Consider the following 21,229-nt stretch of genomic DNA (forward strand, 5'->3'; position numbering starts at 1 on the left):
AGCCCAGGAACTTGGGTCATCTCCCACTGTGTTCCAGATCTATTAGCTGAAACCTGATCAGGAATCAAATTAGCACCCAGGTAAAATTGGTGGGCGTCACAGACAGCAGCACCCATGAGGCAGTTTCATAGGTTCAGGGATTTCCCCGTCCAGCCTCTCCATGACTTTCCCCCACTGTTTTCCCTTATATTATTGTAACAGTCACAAGTCCAACATTCTGCTGCCTACGTGTATCATGACACTGTAGGACAATGGTAGAAAGTCCAGCATCCAAGTGCAACTTCAAGGTTTTTTTTTTTAACTTGGTAATGTTTACTGCAACAAAAATCTCTCTCAATATTTAAAAATAATACAAGTAACATTTAAATAAGCTAGATTTCCATTTGGAAATAAGCAGTGTGTATAAACGCCTGAGTTTATGAGCTATTTAAACACTTTCAAAATAGATACAATTATATTTCTCCTCTCTTTTTTTCTAATTATTACCTCAAAATATATACAAGGGTTTGGGTTATATTGGAAAATATGAATTTATTGAAATTCGTGTTACATAAAACTACTGGAATAGAGCTGATCTAGTTTTGGTATCAAAATTGTACTTCTTCATTTAAATAAGCTTTATGGTACTTGAGCATGAGGGAAGACTAGGAAAAGAAGAACAGCACTGGGAAGTGAGAAAAATTTAAATCTACTTATGGGAAATAAAATGAGAAACACAGCATATCTCCCATTTTTGAAAATTCTAAATCATGTTCCAAATACCTAATTTTTGCATTCACTATACATATGTGTGTGTACGTGTGCACACACACACACACTTGTTAAATTTTCTTCTCTCTAAGATATTAATGTCTGAGGGGTCCAACATGGTAGCTTAGTGGCTAAAGTCATCACCTTGTGCACTGGGATCCCATATGGGTGACACTTCTAATCCCAGCCACCCTGTTTCCCATCCAGATCCCTGCTTGTGGCCTGGGAAAGCAGCCAAGGACGGCCCAAAACCCTGGGTCCCTGTCCCTGCATATGGGAGACTCGGAAGAGGCTACAGGCTCTTGGCTTAGGATTGGCTCAGCTCTGGCCATTGTGGCCACTTGGGGAGTAAATCCTTGCAGGGAAGATCTTCCTCTTTGTCTCTCTTCCTTTCTGTATATCTGACTTTGCAATAAAAATAAATTTTAAAAAACATTAATGTCTGAATGTTATATTTTAACCTCCTATACTGATATTTGAGAAACAAGAATCAAAAGTACATCCAGTGCAATAAATAATAATAAAACCGCTTATATGTAATTTCCTATGAAACTGTGAAAGAGCACACAAAGTAAAAAGATGTTTCACATGTTAAAGAAAAATTCTCTGTTTCACTAATAATTGAAAAGAATTTCCCCCCCTCAGGGATTATTCAATGGTAACTGTGATAATGGGATATGTTGTGTGTTTATCAATTCTAGACAAATTTATTATAACTATGTCATATAGGGCAAGCTCACATTCATAGGAGTTAAACTTACCCAAAGTAAAAGCACTGAAAAGTATTAGTTGTGTGCCTGAACACAAAAGGCCTGCTACAAGTGAAGGTATATCCCACAGGCAGTTCTTCCTTCGGAAAATTGGATTACAATCCTTAGCCTAGTAGCAGATAATGAAATAAGACTGCACTCCAGGGCCAATTCAAGCAGAGGTCAGAACAGGTGCTGAAGATGAGCCAGAAGATGCACAAATGGGGCAGTAACTTATTTGTCTATTTTCTTCTTTTTTACACTGTGTGAAGAACCATAAATATAATAGATACCTCTAAGATGCCATCTTGCCATTTTATGATCATCTTTCATTGTTTTTGTTCATTTTTATGCCTACAATGAATAATATCAGTAAATATGCAATCTTCACTAACTTCATATATCTAAGTCAGCAAATCAAAACACAAGTTGACAGTCCTTGAATGGGTATTCTTAGAGATATTGGATATAGGAACATTAACAGAAAAAAAGGAAAGGAAAAAATAACAAAAATACCAGGGGAAATCTGAGTACATAGGGAAGCACAGGGAAAAGGCTGAATTCATTGGGCATGCACTGAAAAACAAAATATAAATTTCTTGATTTCTTTATGCCATTATTCTGAGATTCATGTTTTGAAATTGAGTGTTTATGCTGTGCTAATGAGTTATCTATTCTGTTGGCTGTTTCTTCACATTGCTGATCATTTCCTTTTTTTTTTTTTAAGATTTATTTATTTTATTGCAAAGTCAGATATACAGAGATGAGAAGAGACAGAGAGGAAGATCTTTCCTCCGATGATTCACTCCCCTAGTCATTTCAACGGCTGGTGCTGTGCCAATCCGAAGCCAGGAGCCAGGAACTTCCTCCAGGTCTCCCACACAAGTCAGGGTCCCAAGGCATTGGGCATCCTCCATTGCCCTTCCAGGCCACAAGCAAGGGAGCTGGATGGGAAGTGGAGCTGCCGGGATTAGAACTGGCGCCCATATGGGACCCGGGGCATTCAAGGCAATGACTTTAGCCACTAGGCCACGCTGCAAGGCCCTGATCATTTCCTTTTACAGAGAAACTAAGAGCTAAGGAAATGACACTGAGAATTGGGCTTAGGTACTTAGCCTCAATAATTATTATAATGGCAATTATAAAAAAATATGTGTTGGCAATAATATGGCGTAAAGGAAATCCCTGTACATTACTCTTGGGTATATAAAATGGAACAGTTAATGTGAAAAGCAGTAGAGGTTCCTCCAAAAATTAGTAATAGAAGTACCATTTGATGCAATAAACCTACTTCAAAATGAAGTCTCTGTTCCCTGTAAATCTGCTTTTTCAATAAGAATAAATAAATCTTAGAAAAACTCAAACAATATAAAGGGATTACCTAAATAAGTAGAATGTGTTGGGTTTTTTTGACAGAAGTTTTTAAATGGAAATACAAAGTATATGTTTATTACCATGACATAAGATTTATTTAACAAATAAGAAGCATGCCAAATATGTCAATATGATTTCATAGCAGATGAAACCAAAATATTGTGATTATTTGTAGGAAAGGGTTACTCCATTATCACCTATGGATCATAAAAAGGAATACAAAGTATACACTCATTATGAGCTAAGATTTATTTTATAAATGATAAACATGTCAAATATGTCAATATAATTTCATAGTGAGGGACTTCAAAATACTGTGATTATTTGTAGGAAAGGGTGAATCTATGGTCACCCATTGGTCCAACGTGAGGGTTATTCACATTACTATGCTGCTTTCATTGTCTATTGAAAATATGAGCAAATTAGCTGTAATTACATAGCCAATTCCCCAATACTGAAAATTTACAGTGAAACTCAAATACTTACAGTGAAACTCAAATTACAGCATGCACTATCTTCACGGTTTTGGACAATCTAAATCTCTCTCAGACAGAGATAAGGACTAGGGTTTTTTAAGAAATTTGAAGATGTCATTGTGACCAGAGTAGTAGAAACTTGTGGCAAATAAAGAGGGATGACAATATGACTGTGACAAGTGCTGAGAAGATAGCTTTAGTTTTTTCATTATTTTATAATGAGAGGATTATCTGCAGTGCAGGTATATATGCGTGTGTATGTGTGTGTGTGTTGGGCTAGTGAAAGGAAGAGGGTAATAATTATGGGGATTTGAAAGAAAAACTAAAGCTTCATCATCTTCACAGCTCCCAGAGGAAAGAAAAATAAAAATCATCTTTTGGTATAACAATTGAAATAAGTGAAAAAAGACAAAATGAATAAAACTACATGGATATGTCACTGTAGGAGAAGAATAAGATAAGCATTAGAGACAAAATAATGTTATCTAAACACTGCAACAAGAGGTTTCTGATGAAGTAAACAAATCCTTGTGAGGCTCTGAATAACTCATCAAAACTCATGCAAAAAATATTTGGCATACTTAGTCAACAGACAGTGATTGTAGAATTTAAAAATATAGCCTACTGAAACATTCCAAGACTTTTTTAGCTTGTTTTTCATTTGACTGATATCTATCCTATATCATTATTTGGAATTAAAATCTTATTTTATCAGTTATTAGCAAGTGATTTCTATCAAACCTACATAATGTTTGATTAAAGAAAGTAGGGAGCTTCACAGAAAATAACTAAAACTTGTGATATGTTGATAATACCTTAGTATTACTCTCTAACACATTATAATTTGTTTTACATTCCTAAAAAATGAATGATAAGTTTGTGTTATTCAAATTAAGAAAGAGATTAGTAGACAACAGTTTACTAGGTATAATTTGACCAGCTGAGGGATAGGGAGCCACATATAAATTTAAAGAATGCAATGGGGGGAGGAAGATGGCCGACGTAGGAGGAAGGCTGTGAGTGAGCGTCTAGTGAGAGAGGGATAGAACGCTACAGAAGCAGCAAAGAGGAACAGCAGGGAACCGCAGGGAGAGGTCTGTGAAGCTCCCTGGGACAGTGTGGAGCCAAAAAGATCCACACAACTCGGAAGAACAACGAGAACGGAGCAGGGCAAAGGCAGAGAAACCGACATCCCACGCCAGACCTGCTGAGTCACTTTTGAAAACGGCCTGACGGGAGACGCGGCCAGCTCGGAGGCGGGGAGATCAGGGGGATCGTCCCCGGCGGGAGGCCCTCAACAGCGGCGGAGGCAGACTGCAGCGGCCGGACGTTTGGTGAGCGGGGGGGGGGGGGGGGGGGGTTGACGTGGCAGCCTTCGCATTCCTCGACCCCTGCTGAGGTTACAGCCTCTGAGATCGCGGGGCAGGCAGCCTGAAACTGTCGGGTCTTGGCCTTGGGAACTACGCTCAGTGGTGTTGGTGGCTGAAGGGGCCCTGGGAAGGCGCCTCGGTTGTTCTTGCGCTGAGGGGGCCAGTGCGGCTCGGTGCGCAGAGACAGCTGGCAAGGGTCTGGAGTCCCCCACACCCCGCCTGGTGGAGGACCGGGAGGACTCTGAATGCTGCACCGAGCGGACTGGGCGGCCCCGCCTGCAGCAGCCGCCTCCGCAGCGCAGGTGTCAGGTGTCAGGAGACCTCTGAGATTTGGGAAGTGTAGCGCTGTGTGTCCCTGACACGCAGGTACCACTCCCATAGAGTGAACTGCTCACTCCTGGCCTACCATCCCGCAGTTCTGAGTGTGGGCGACCCACCAGGAGAGCTCTGAAAACTCCAGCTCCATACTCACACGGTGCGAACCTGCCGTGAAGTCATTATAACAGGGCGCCTGGGCCACTCCTCCGCTAAGGGCCTGTGTGGGGGAGCCACACGGGAGCAGGGGCTCTGAACACCCACACACCACGAGTGGTGGATTCACTGCACAAGAGCCACGCCTGGAAAGTGCCTCACCCACAGTCCCGTGTGTGGGAGACGCATCAGGTGGGCTCTGAAAGACCCTGCAGTCCCTGACACGGAGAACGCAGGGAGAAAGCACATAAAACCTTCTAAGCCCTGTGGATTCCCGTGCAGGGGGCACACCCAGAGAGCGCCTCCATCCCTCCACGCCCTGGGGTGTCACACCTGTAGAAGAGGTGCCCAGAGTGTGCCTGGAATCCACTGGGCCCCCAAGGTGGTGCTCTACAGCCCCGGGCCCTGAGAACGCACCAACGGTGCCTTGAAAACTACCACGCCTGGCAACACCACGCCTGCAGGCTCCAATCTCTACAGGAAAGCACCTGACGGCCCCTCAACACACGGGTCCATTTGCCCCACCAGAATACACCAACGCAATGGGAAAAACCACCAGAAAGAGTTGTGCTCCAGATGAAAGAGCCAGCACCCCACCAAACAAGGGCCAAAAGCCATTATCAATATCGACGATACGAGATGAAGACATGGACGTGTTACCAGCAAAGGAATTGATGAAAATAATGCTAAAATTTCTCAGAGACGTGGACACAAAGCTGGAAGACTTCCAGAACCGCATAATCACCGAAATACAACAAATCAAAACCAAACTGGATGCCCAAGATAATAAGATTGAAAGCCTCATCAACAGAATAAATGCGGCAGAGGAAAGGATCTCTGACACAGAAGACACACAAAATGAAGGTGCCCAGCGAATTAAACAGCTGGAGACAAACCTCAGCAAAACTAATAAAATGATGCAAGAGATGAAAGATTACCTTAGAAAATTGAATATTCGGATCATCGGCCTCCCCGAGGGAGTAGAAAGAGAATCTGGGATGCAAGCAGTGCTTGATGAAATTATACAGGAAAACTTCCAAAACACTTGGAACACGAATCCACCCCGCATACAGGATGGACAGAGAACTCCCAACAGATATGATCCAAAGAGATCTTCACCCAGACACACGGTGCTCAAGTTCTACTCCAATGAAGACAAAGAAGGAATCCTGAGACAAGTACGAAGTAGAGAAAAGATCACATACAGGGGAAAACCCATCAGAATCACTGCTGACTTCTCCGAAGAGACCCTACAAGCAAGGAGAGAATGGACAAAGATCTTCCAAGTCCTGAAACAAAACAACTGTCAACCAAAAATAATCTACCCAGCAAAGATCTCATTTGTATATGAGAACGAAATCAGATACTTCAATAGCAAAGAAAAACTAGAAGAATATGTCTGCACAAAACCAGCTCTGCAAAGTCTCCTTAGAAATGCGCTAGTCCCGGACAAAAAGGAGGCAAATCACAAACAAAGTTGGCAAATAAGAAGGTCTCCAAACTAAAGGCCACACGAACAAGACAATTACATAGGCAACAACACACACACAACACAATCACATGGCAGGACAAAATTGCAACCTCTCAATTTTAACTCTCAACACAAATGGTCTAAATTCACCAATCAAAAGACAGAGATTAATAGAATGGATCATCAAACAAGACCCAACCATCTGTTGCCTACAAGAAACGCATCTAACCAGAAAGGATGCAAAGAAACTGAAAGTGAAGGGATGGAAAAAGATATTTCACGCCAATAGACGAGAAAAAAAAGCTGGGGTAGCTATCCTAATTTCAGACGAGATAGATTTCATTCTAACTAACATCAAAAGAGACAGGGAAGGCCATTTTATACTGGTGAAAGGAAAGATCCATCAAGAAGCAATCACCATCATTAATGTTTATGCACCGAATCTTAATGCACCTACTTACGTAAAGCAATTACTTACAGACTTAAGGGAAGACATAGACACCCGCACAATTCTTGTAGGCGATCTCAACACACCTCTAACAACAATGGACCGGTCTACGAAACAAAAACTCAACAAAGAAACAACAGAGCTCACACAAACAATAGAACAACTGGACTTAGTAGACATATATAGAACTTTTTATCCTAAGGCCACAGACTATACCTTCTTCTCAGCGGTGCATGGCACCTTCTCCAGAATCGACCACATGATAGGACATAAAGCGAATCTAAACAACTTCCAAAACATTAGTATCATACCATGTACCCTCTCAGACCACCATGGGATGAAACTGGAAATCAACAACTCAAAACTCCCCAGGAAGTATAGGCACTCTTGGAAATTGAACAATATGCTATTAAACGAACAATGGGTCAGAGAAGAAATTAAAGATGAGATCAAAAAATTTATGGAAACCAATGAAAACTCTGATACTACATTCCAAAACTTGTGGGACACTGCCAAAGCAGTGCTACGAGGTAGATTCATCGCAATCGGAGCGCATGTCAAGGCCCAAGAAAGACGCCAAATACAGGAACTAACCTCACACCTCCAGGATCTGGAAAAACAGCAGCAGAAGAGTCCCACGCACAATAGGAAACAAGAAATCATCAAAACAAGGGAGGAGATAAACCAAATAGAAATCAAAAAAACTATACATAAAATCAACAAATCAAAAAGTTGGTTTTTTGAGAAAATAAACAAAATAGACACTCCACTGGCCCGATTGACCAAAAAAAAACAAGAGAAAGTGAGAATCAATAGCATTAAAGATGAAAAAGGCAACATAACAACAGACACTGCAATCATTAAGAAAATAATTAGAAATTACTACAAAGAACTGTACTCCCACAAATTTGAGGACCACCAAGAAATAGAAAAGTTCTTGGACTCCCACCACCTACCAAAACTCAGTCCGGAGGCAACTGCAGAATTAAATAAACCCATAACCGAGGTAGAGATTGAAACAGTCATCAAGGATCTCCCAACGAAAAAAAGCCCAGGCCCAGACGGCTTCACTACAGAATTCTACAAAACATTCCGAACAGAACTAACCCCAATCCTCTACAAGCTCTTCAAAACAATAGAGGAGGAAGCAACCCTCCCAAACTCATTCTATGAAGCCAACATCACCTTAATCCCAAAACCGGACAGAGAACCATCAGAGAAGGAAAACTACAGACCTATTTCTCTGATGAACATTGATGCTAAAATTCTCAACAAAATCCTAGCCAATAGAATTAAAAAAATCATCAGACAGATCATTCATCCGGATCAAGTAGGATTCATCCCTGGAATGCAGGGATGGTTCAATATTCGGAAATCCATAAATGTCATAAACCATATCCAAAAACTGCAAAACAAGAACCACATAATAGTTTCAATAGATGCAGAAAAAGCCTTCGACAAAATCCAACACCTCTTCATGCTAAAAACTCTAGCCAAAGTAGGCATAGACGGGAAAATCCACAACATAATCAAAGCAATTTATGAAAAACCCAACGCCAGTATCATACTGAATGGAGAAAAGCTAGAACCCTTCCCACTGCGATCTGGAACAAGACAAGGGTGCCCGCTATCACCACTGCTATTCAACATAGTCCTAGAGGTACTTGCAGAGGCCATAAGACAAGAAAAAGAAATCAAAGGCATACGTATAGGAAACGAAGAAGTCAAGCTTTCACTATATGCAGATGACATAATCCTATACATAGAAAAACCAGGAGACTCAATACAGAAACTGCTAGAACTTATACGAGAGTTTGGCAGAGTGGCGGGGTACAAAATTAACGAACGAAAATCAACAGCCATAGTGTACGCAAATAACACCAAGATGGAAGAAAATCTAACCAACAGGATACCATTCAAAATAGCTGAGAGAAGTATGAAGTATTTGGGAATAAATCTAACCAAAAGCGTAGGAGACCTATTCGAAGAAAACTACAAACTATTTAAAAAGGAAATTGAACAAAACCTCAAAAGATGGAACAACATCCCGTGCTCCTGGATAGGCAAAATCAATATCATTAAAATGTCTATACTGCCACAAGCAATATACATTTTCAATGCAATTCCAATCAAATTGCCCAAAACATTCTTCACGGAACTGGATATAATGATTCAAAAGTTCATCTGGAAACACAAAAAACCACGAATAGCTAGAACCATCCTGAAAAATAAGAAGTTAGCAGGGGGAATCACAATCCCGGACCTCTGGACATACTATAGAGCAGTGGTTATCAAAACAGCCTGGTACTGGCACAAAGACAGAAAGGAAGATCAATGGAATAGAATGGAAGCTCCAAAAGGGAACCCACACAAATACAACCAATTAATCTTTGACAAAAAGACCAATGACAACTCAAGCAAGTGGGAAGGCCTCTTTAGTAAATGTTGTTGGGACAACTGGCTGATAGCCTGTAGAAACAAAAAGATAGACCCACATCTATCACCATACACCAAGATCCAATCTACATGGATAAAAGACCTAAACCTACATCCAGAAACCTTCAAACTCTTGCAAGAAAATGTAGGAAATACCCTGCAAGACCTAGGAGTAGGTCCCAACTTTCTAAGAAGGACACCAAAAGCAATAGCAGTTGAGAACAGAATAAACAAATGGGACCTCATCAAACTAAGAAGCTTCTGTACAGCAAGGGAAACAATCAACAAAGTAAAAAAGCAACCCACAGAGTGGGAGAAGATCTTTGCACACGATATAGGCGATAGGGGGCTAATTTCCAGGATATACAAAGAACTTCAAAACAACCAAAAAACCAAAACGAACAAGCCACTCAAGAAATGGGCACGGGAAATGGGCAAACATTTCACAAAGGAACAAATCCAAATGGCAAACAAACATATGAAAAAATGTTCCAGCTCCCTAGCAATAAGGGAAATCCAAATTAAAACATCGATGAGGTACCACCTAACACCAGCAAGATTGGCCCACATAAACAAGAACACCAACGACGCCTGCTGGCGAGGATGCGGGGAAAAGGGAACCCTACTCCACTGCTGGTGGAGCTGCAAATTGGTACAGCCTCTATGGAAATCAGTCTGGAGAACACTCAAACAACTCAAAATCTGCATACCATATGACCCAGCAATAGCACTCCTAGGAATATATCCAAAACACCTGTTTTACGACAAACCAACATGCATCCCTATGTTCATTGCAGCACAATCAGTAATTGCAAAAACATGGAAGCAACCAAAATGCCCATCAGCAGAAGATTGGATAAGAAAGCTTTGGTTCATCTACTCCATGGAATACTACTCAGCTATTAAAAAAAACAAAATGCAGTTCTTTGTGGCTAAATGGGCACAACTGGAAACTATAATGCTAAGGGAAATGAGTGAATCCCAAAAGATTAGATACCACATGTTTGCCTTGATTTAACGTGTAATTTTTGTTTGGTTGTTTGTTATTTTTTGAACCTGTCATTGATACTGTCTCAACCCAGATGTCTCGAAGAATGGAACTTGCATTATTTTTAACATATTGTTTACCCAATACTATGTCAATTAATTCCATAATGTTGTATAATGATACTGAGGCCTTGTTGGGGCTTTTAACTGACCGGATCTTTACTCTGTTAGACCTATCTTCAGACCATAGAAGGTCTCCCCAAGAGGCCACTGAACTTATCTGGACAATAGGACACGGAACTTTATGCTAGGCATGTGTTTGCAAGCAATGAATCTCAACTGAACTTGATCTATGGTTATGCAACAAGGTGGAGGAATCCACCATGGGGGGAGGGGTGTGGGAGGGGTGGGGGGAATCCCCAGCGCCTATGGAGCTGTACTACATAATACAATGTAAGCAACAATAATAATAAAAAAAAAAAAGAATGCAATGGAAGCTTTCATTTCAGTTTTCAAGATGTAACCTCTTTCCTCCTCATTAGTTCTAGACATCTAATCTATAAAAATGAGAGCTTGTGTCTTAAATTTTAATTAAGCTCAGCAAGATCTTAGAAAAAAAACATTTTGACTTAAAAATAAACTATAAAGAACAATAAAATTTCATTAGCACACCGTATAGGAAATCATACAGAAGTAATAAATGGGAAAGAACAGATGATAAAGTTTAATACACAGTATGTAAAACAACCTAGAAACTGAGGCTTTTTAGTTGCTAACACTAGAAATATCCTCACAGTTTATTTTAAATGAAGACAAATATGTGCTTTTTAAAAACATTATTATTTAATTATTAGCTTATCTGAGAGGCAGAGAGTAAATAAGAGCGTGCATGAGAGACAGACAAGCAGACACAGAGCTCACATCTGTTGTTGCTCTCACAAGTGCCCCATCATCCAGCGCTGAGCCAGGGCCAAGAGCCCAGAGCAGCAAGCACAACCCAGATCTCCTCCAGGAGTGACACGCTACATTACCTGAGGCATCCTTGCTGCCTCCCAATCTGTACTTTCAGAAAGCCAGGTTGACGCTTTAACCCAGGGATTCTCATGTGAGATATGGGCTTCCTATGTACTAGGTAAAATGCCCACTACAAATGTATACATTTAATACTATGGTACATGAGAGTAAACAAAATGTAAAACTCTGCCATTGTTTTCTCCACCTTTGCCATCACCTGTAAAGAAAAAAAAAAAAAAAGAGGGTACCCTTTTTTCAATAGGGGAAACAGTAATTTGTGTTCAGAGCTGACATATGGTATTATGCTCTTCAACTAACCAATATTAATTGGTTTTTAGAATTAATTACTGAAAATCTTAGGAATATTGCAAGCTTAGTAGTCACTTCACATGAAAATTCCGTTAAGTACCTGCTAAAACAGAGCATTCTAATATTCCAAGGGAACGATACAAAGACTGGAAGTATGCTTGTTAACAGAGAAAGGTGAAAAAAAATTCTTTTCAGGGTCAAAAGGGAATCTTTCACATTAAATAATACATTGAGATATGTTTACTAAAAACTTTTGCCACAGAACATTCTAAAGTATTTCAATTAATATTTAATAAGGGCTTGGACTTGGACAATGGACATTGAAAGAGGCAAAACTGTCTGCAGTATACAAATAATTTCGGATCATAGATCATTCCACATGCGTACTTTATCTGCTCTATTGCAGTGCACAATGCTGTGGGTTACTGACCCCGGGAATTCTACAGTCTAGGGGCTGAGACAGATTAACAAAACCAACAAACAGAAGTAACATCCTCATCCCGTGTATGCCTGTTTTTATAAACCCAAATACTATTTATGGTCAAATTAACACAGAAAAGCCCTGTCACAAAGACTAACATAGATTACTAGACTGCCACAAGAAATCTAAGAAAGAACACAGACATAATCAGAAAAGTGCTAATGGGAACTTTCACTTCTTAGTAGGGTCTAGTAAACTGAAAAAAGTTAATGGTCCCTCTGCAATCACTAATATAATGAGTAATCTGAAAAAGCTGCATTTTAAAAAGATACTATAAAACAGAGGAAACAGTAAGGACTAAGTAAACTAAAATTGTGGAGGTTGTATACAACCATCACAATCTGATTATCTGTGTGTTGTTGCCCAGATGAATTTTATTGGAGTATGGAGAGAACCACTGAGTGCACTGATCCAGACCATGGTCTGGAAAATAGAGCAGACACAGGTAAATGGTCTGCCAATAGAACAATTTAAATAACTAAATGAAAAAGGTAAAGTTCAGCCTGAAAAGAATGGTAAATCTCTTGTAACTTGCTGTGGAGGAAGAAGACCCACCACATTTACATATCAAACAGATTTTAAAATCTACAATACAAAGCTAAATTTCCCACAGTCTTTCAAGGCCAAGACAAAAATATTCAGGCTTTCAATCAAAACCTCATGTGGTTCATGCCTAGGGAACATACATGGGCCAAAGGTGAATGAGGTCTTAACTAAAATTGCAATCTATATCTGACTCTGTTCTTGCCTGGAGATTAGTTTAGCCTCTTATTTGGAAACAATGCTATCTGCAAGATAAATTACAGAGCTTAAACTTTTACAGTTTTTTTCACACAGAAGGTCTGACATGTAATCCAGACTTACTAGTCATCCAGAGAGTCAGGAAAATGTGACCATCAATCAAGACCAAAAATAAGAAAAAAATGCATATGAACAAACGATCCTCATACTGGAGTCATCCAAGAGGAACATTAAAATAACTACGATCAGTATGACATTAAAAGTTAAGGTAAGCATTGACAAATTTGACCAGAAAGTAAAAATCTTTTATAAGCAATTGTGATGTATAAAATAAACACCAAAAAGACATTTAAAATTTTTCAAGTGCAACAGATAATGTCTGAAGTCTATAAGTTTGCAGTGAATTGGACACAGAAGATAGGATTAACAGACAAGACAGGAGGTCAGTAAAAAAATGTGTAAACAAATACAGAAACATTCATGGAACAACTAAAATAAAGTGCAAGAACAATGAGGATGAAGCACATTTTTTTTAAAATTACACTACTCAAAGCTGACTGAAGGATTTTGGTAAAGTCAAGCTTTGAAGAGATAATGGTCTGGAATTTTTGAAATTCAGTGCCAAGTATCATCTCATAGGTTCTAGATCAGGAAACCACATGCAGGATAAATAAAAGGGAGAACTGTGATCACAAGTGAGATCACGTTAAGTTGTTGAAATCCAAAGACTGAAAGAAATCATAAAAGCTGTAACACCAAACTGACAGCTGCTTTATCAATATAAATCAGAAAGTCAGCAGAAAATAGGCTGAGCTTTAAAAGATTAAAATGCCAAAACTTCCACCAAATAGAAAACAAGCTAATTCCAAAAAGACAAATATCATATGTTCTCTCTTATGAAAGGAAAAATTCATGCAAAATACAAAATAAGTTTTATATAAACATACAACATATAAAAATATATATTCTCATATGTGGAAGCTAGAAAATTGGGAATTGAAGATTTGTTGCAGTGGGCACCTCTACTCCCAAATAAAAGGAGGACTACTAGTGAAATACCTAAATATGCTTGACAATTTGATACTACATTTGATCTTAGCCAAAAGGCCGAGAAGTGATATACATGATGATACTAGATTTTCTGTCTTTGTCCATACCTACAATTCCATGATGCAGTTAAATAGCTCAATGTTAAACTCATAACTGTTACCAAAGGACTATAGTATCATAATAATATGGGAAGAAATAGTATGAGGGAAATATGGGAAGGAAAAGGGGGAATCTTTATACCTACAAAAACTTATCATGGAAAATAATAAAACAATATTTTTAACAAGATAAGTGTGTGAAGCAATCAACACATATGTTAAATAGCTTGATTTATCTACTCAAAATGTATACTGATTCATTTTGTATATCTATTCCAAATGTATCATATTAGTATATCAGAGTATCACATTACCAAAAGAATAAAATTTTTACTTGTCAATTAACTGAAGAAATTTTTTCCTGGAATGAGTGACTTTATTTTTCAAGAAATATTTTTTAAATAGAAGATGTATAGAGCTTAACTCAGTAAAAATATCCATTCAACAGTTATAGCAATTTTGGGCATTCAATGAAAATATTTTCAGAAAGAAAAAAAAGAGGTAATTAGTCACCAGCTGAGATAATTAATTGCTTTTAAAGAAATACCATAGGAAGCTTTTGAAACTGAAAGGAAAATCATTCCAAATGGAGTGATGAATTTCCAGGAAGCCAGGAAAACCACTAAAAGGCTAATGATACAGACAGATATACAGAAAGAATGATTGCTGCTTAAAAGAGCAATATACCACGCATGTCTAGAACAGATGGGCAACACAGGAAGACAATTCTATGACACAGAAACTAAAAGGTAAGAGGGAAATAAAAAGCTAAAATGTTCCATGATTTGAACATTATTAAGGAAAATACTAATAGCACTAAGAACAACCGTCAAAAATGTATAATGAAATTTCAGGTGCAGGCACTAAGAAGAAAATAAGAATCAAGAATGCAGAGCAATATACAATTGCAGCTAAAACAGAAGAAAAACAGGGTAAAAATACTTATTTAGTTCATAAAATGGAAGGAAAAATCTACAATCACATACAAGCAAAAGAATATATATGACAAGATGGTAGATGCAACACAATTACAAATATTTAAAAATGTCATCCAAGCAGGTTCACATGATCTGTAAAGCAATCAGGCATGTATTCAAAACCTCAGAAGTGCAACTTGGGAACATGGATTTCAGTTAATTCCAGATTGTGTTCCTGTAAAGAGGAGTTTAAAGAATTATTTTAAGGATAAAAAGTGAAGTTTATGTGGGGCACATATGGGTTATTTTTCAGGAATTAGGATTGGAGGAAAAATGTACTTCTATAGTTCACTGATCTAAAAAAAGACAAGTTTCACCCATATCAATGTCCCAGAGATCAATTGTTCCTCAGGATGTACATTCTCAGCAAATTTTCTTATGCCATCTCAGAAAGCTCAGAGTGGCCACTGCAGCACAAAACGGACTCTGTGTCTTAAAATGGACTCACAGATATCAGCTTGTTATGTCACTCACCATAATTGAAAAATCAAAAAGTTACAAAGACTACAATTAAACAGCAGAAATTGCCAGAATAAATGTAAAAGCAAAAAGAACAAAGTAGATGCTAACTGTAAGAAACATGCTCAGGATATGTAGTAGTAATAGGCCAAACAGACAGACAAAATCCAGTACCACAAAAATTCACGCAACAGAATTTTCCAACTTATTTAACTGGCACATTTTAAACAGTATGTACAATATCTAGAGAACGCAAACTATTTTTAAGCAGTTATAGGATGACTACTAAAAGTCATTTAAGGATAACTATTATTAAACACTAACAGTCAAAAATGAATATTTGTAGAAAAGAAGAAACTTTTCAATTAATGAAACTAATTTTCACCATTAAAAATGGGATCTGATAGGATTTATCAGGAAAATAACAGAAAAAAAATGTTACCCATGACAAGAATTCCAGGTTTGTGTCATAGACAGAAACCTGGGAATGGAAGGCCCTGTTTTCAGGGTGACAAGGCATTTGTCCTTTTCAGAGTTGCTGCCACATATACAGGATGGTGCTGGGAAGGCTTGTATAGTAGGCAGTGATCTCTCTTGATGAAAAAACATGTGCATCTCGCTATTTGTTAATATCTAAAATTGTATAGGCAACAACATATTTTATAAGTTATGTAAGAAACTAACAAATGCGCATTGAAATTTTCAAATGAAGGAAGCAAAAGTTTGCAAGTTGTGTTAAAACTAATATCCTATGTAGACAGCTTTAGTAGTAGGTAATTGCGGTAATCAATGGGAAATGAGATTATGGACTAGAGAAGGTATAAAGGACATGGAAAAGATAATATATTTATATTTAACAGAATAAAACTCAGGAATTTCAAGGAGTGCCATCAATTACTAAGAGATGAAAGGTGAGAAATTTAGTAAGTTAGCAGGTATATGGTGAGATAGGTTCATTTGAAGTTATTTCATGCTGCCTTTGAGTAGTCTACAGAATTCCAACTTGATCTGTTTTGCAAGAAATTAAATGTGCATTCTGGAAAGACTTAAAGATGTGCAGTAGGTCACCAGAATTTCTACAATCACAATTGGAGAATATGAGTACAACAAAAAAGAAGAGACTAAGAAAGACAAAAAAAGATGAGCACAGAACAGCACAGAGAGAGAAAAGGAAGTAAAGGACAAAAAAGGGGGGAATGGGAAATAAAAGAAAGAAATGGAACAAAGAAAAAGAATAAACTCAGTTTGAAAATATTAATGATAGCTAACATTTACTGAGCTATCAGAATGTACCAAACATAAAAATGGGCCTGGATTATTGGAAAGCAATTTTTCTTCTCCTACCATACTTTGACAGTACAAATCCCAGGTGACTACACATGCACACCTAGTCAATCTGCAGATTCATCCGGAAGACAAAGCTAGGTATCCTCTAATTCAATTCAATTTTATCTATCCAGTAAAGCATCAAATCCTGTAGACTGAGGGCTCAGTTCTACAGGGCTGCACCTAGTACAGGTCCAAGTCACAAACAAGGACTGTGACCACCTCTCCTGACTGATCAGGTATAAACTGGGGTTGTCACAATTTTCTCCTTTGGTTTGATTAATTTGCTACAGTGGTTCACAGACTCGTGGAAGCACCGTGCTTACATCTACTCATTTATTTTAGGGGATATCACAAAAGGTACAGATGGCTAGCCAGATGGATGAGATGCATAAGCCAATACGAAAAAGGAAAGAAAAAGCAGATAGCTTAGATGCCCTCTCTGCCCATGTCAGCCTTCAGAAATTTCCACATGGTCAACTCTCCAGAAAGTTCTGTGAACCCTGTCCTTATGGGTTTTTGGGGAAACTTTGCTACATAGGCATGATTGATTAAACCATTGTCTTGGCCACTGGTGGTCAACTCAGTTTTTAGCTCCCTCTCCCATCCCACACAAATCGAGGGGATAGGGCTGAAAGTTCAAACATTCTAATCATGCCTTTAGTGTTTCAAGTGACCAGTCCATATGCTGAAGCTAGATACAGCTCTCCAACCATAAATTAAGTCATCTAAAAGGTGTTACTATCATTGCAGAGATTACCACAGTTCCGAAGGGTTGAGAATCAAAAACAAAACAAAAAACAAATCAGTACTGTGTCTGACTATAAACTAAAAGATCACGAGGCTCTTTAATGTTTCTGTTATACATTTGCTCTTATCAATCTTTTCAAGGAGAGATGATTATCGGATGTATTATTAAGAAAAGTAAGCGGAGTTTACAGAGACTGAATTTGTGTAAAGTACTCCAGAGAATAAGCATCCAAATAGGGACATGAAATCTACATATTTCTGGCAAGTTCAGTGAAATCAAGAACAATGTTATAGCATCTGCCAAGCCAGTACCACAAAGCAAAAATAGAAATTATCTCCCCCAGAGAATTATGGAGTAGATCAACAGCATTAAAATGCAACAATCAAAATAAAATAAAGATTATATCTGTATACTACTTTTGGCAATATGGACATTTTATGATATTGATTTTTTACTGATCCAGGAACATGGTAAATTTCTCCTTCTTATAATATCTTCTTTTATTTTATTTTATTTATTTTTTTAAAGATTTATTTTATTATTTTTATTGGAAAGGCGGATATACAGAGAGGAGAGACAGAAAGGAAGATCTTCCGTCCGATGATTCACTCCCCAAGTGAGCGCTATGGCCCATGCTATGCTGATCCGAAGCCAGGAGACTCTTCCGGGTCTCCCATGCGGGTGCAGGGTCCCAAAGCTTTGGGCCGTCCTTGACTGCTTTCCCGGGCCACAGGCAGGGAGCTGGAAGGGAAGCGGGGCTGTCGGGATTAGAACGGGCGCCCATATGGGATCCCGGGCGTGCAAGGCGAGGACCTTAACCACTGTGCCACTGCACCGGGCCCAATATCTTCTTTTATTTAAAAAAAAAAAATTTAAATTTTATGCGCTGCATTGTGCAGCCCTACTCCCAAATAAAAAGAATTTCCAATAAAACAGTTGACTATACCTTGATAATATGACACTAGATTTTTTTTTATTACCTTTACCTATACCTACAATGCCATAATGCATTTGACTTTTACAAAAGGACAATACTACTGTGATAATATGAGGGGAAGTTGCAGAAGAGAAATATAAGAAGGAATGAAGGAGATGGGAAGGTAGGAACCTCTATTCCTACAAAAATGTATCCTAGCAAATAATAACAATAAAAATTTTAAAATAATAATGATAGTTATTCAAACCCAGGCTCTCAATGAAATCAAGTGCAACATAATCAGCCCTTTGGAAGGGGGGGAATGATATTCGGAACTTGGTCTCGCTAAGGTGAATGTGAGACATGACTGATAACTGCTATGAAGATATACAGTTATAATTAAGCAAACCACAAATCTTGTTGTGGTGGTGTAGAACACTTTCAGAGATGAAAACTTTACTTATAGGAATTTGTACATCTATAAATCATGACCTTAGTAAATTTATAAGGCTGCATTACTGTAAGTAGTTATGGATATCACAAGCAAGTCACTTGTCCTTCTGGCTTTCAGATTTAGGACCTAGCATTCAGAAATGTATAAACATTTGGGATGTGGCTTCCCAGAATTTTTAACAACATACAAAAGCTCATTTTCTCAGTAAGACACCCTCAATGTAAGGATCATTTATCAAATGAATGAGAAAAGACATGTACTTGTGTTTGTAGGTGCTTGGAGGAGGAAATACACAAAAGGAAATTGAAAGAAGAAACAACCGCAAAATAATAACCCCATTAAAAACCCACCATTGTCTCGAGAGGAGTTAATCACAAGTTGAGAGAGAAATTCAAAACAGGAAGTTAGCAAATAATAGACTTTATAATATTAAAATATGGTAAAGTTAGAATAAGAAATTTCATGGTAATTTTTTAGGTATAAAAAAACTTCAGAACTATGCCCTATTGCTTTTTTATTTCACTTCTTAAAGTGTACTGTAATGTTCAATATAGAATATCCTATGAATGAAGTTATTTAGAATTGCAAAATCAGAAAAAAAATTTTATATGTATATAATCTTGGGTCCAGTGCAGTAGCCTAACAGTTAAAGTCCTTACCTTGCATGTACTGGGATCCAACATAGGGTGCCGGCTCTGTCCCAGCAGCCCAACTTCCCATCCGGCTCCCTGTTTATGGCCTGGGAAAGCAAAAGAGAATGGCCAAAATCCTTGTGACTCCACACCCAAGGTGGGAAACCCAGAAGTTCCTAGCTTTGGGTCAGCTCAGCATGAGCTGTTGCAGTCACTTGGTGAGAGAATCAGTTGCCAGAAGATCTCCCACTCTGTCTGACCTCTCTGTATATCTGACTTTCCAATAAAAACAAATAAATCTTAAAAAAAAAAAAAACTGTCAATTTTACATATTCAGCCTGATTAAAGAAATTACTGCAAAATTCCCTACACATTATGGAAGCACAAGCTCGAAGTAAGGGTGGAAGAAATTAAGTCACCTTTTGGTGTCCAATATTGTCCCCATGTGGGCACTATGGGGCACTTCAGAGTTCTGAGGTTTGGATTTCTCATTGCATTATGCTTCGTGTTTTTCTCATAACACCTATAAACTCTGTCTTTTGTTACAATCATCAGATTTGTTTAAAAATATTTATAAGGCTCCCAATTTATTCTAGAAATTGGACTTAGTCCTGGGAGTTTCAATGAGGGGCATGGGAGAGACGACTGCTCATCCACTGATGCTCCCTAAAATAGAGATAACACCCGCACAAAAACTGCTTGGTGTCCTAAGAATCTCTGCTACATGGACAATGAAACCCGTATGCTTCATTTCTTACTAAACCTGAACTGTGTGAGGCATTTACCTTTTCAATGTGTATGCTTTTACTTTTAAAACATAATTTTTCATGTGCGAAAAACAATTTATACATTCTACACATATACGTATATATTGTTATAAGCAATATTATACTTTACGTTATGTGTCATAAACTTCTACTTAGGACGATGTTTTAATTTTCAAATATTTTTCCCTTCAGTAATTCTAGGTGTCAAAAAGCTATTAGTTTGACAAAGTGCATTACCAAACTCATTTCTACTAACCACAAACAATAACTTAAAAGATTTGACCCATGATTAAATTGCAGTTTAAATGTTAACAACTGAATTAATTTTAATGTGTTGTTACCTTGTTGGTTTTTTTGAAGCTTTATGTTGCTACTTTCATAAATAGAACATCACATATATTGTCTTTAAGCATTGTTCACTTATTCTAATAGCTATTACTCATCTACTAAAAATAAGGTGAGTAATAGAACAAGGCTTTCTGAAACTATATATCAAGCAGAAAGTTTTATAGCTTCGGTATTGCTTACAAATCAATTCTTTAGAGTTGGTCTGCCATTAGTAGCTTTTAAGACTGCATAGAGCTGTGTCATTCACTGCTATTTTGACACATTAATGCACTAATGGTATGTGCAGGCTGATATAACTTCACTCAAGTTCTATTACAATAATTATTAGGATCCCTCTAAGAGACATGCAAAGTTAAGCAAGGTGACAAAGAGTA

General features: G+C 38.0%; 1 protein-coding gene and 1 pseudogene across 1 annotated transcript in view; both read right to left on the minus strand.

Moving 5' to 3' along the window:
* The window catches only part of STPG2 (sperm tail PG-rich repeat containing 2), a 389,260-nt gene that overhangs the window by 33,232 nt on the left and 334,799 nt on the right, over positions 1-21,229 (minus strand). The gene's annotated exons all lie outside the window — the stretch shown is intronic.
* On the minus strand, positions 14,060-14,196 carry LOC121147655 (annotated as a pseudogene).

This window comes from Ochotona curzoniae, unplaced genomic scaffold (assembly GCF_017591425.1).
Source record: "Ochotona curzoniae isolate NIBS_2020 unplaced genomic scaffold, NIBS_Ocur_1.0 scaffold_4506, whole genome shotgun sequence".
Classification (NCBI taxonomy): domain Eukaryota; kingdom Metazoa; phylum Chordata; class Mammalia; order Lagomorpha; family Ochotonidae; genus Ochotona; species Ochotona curzoniae.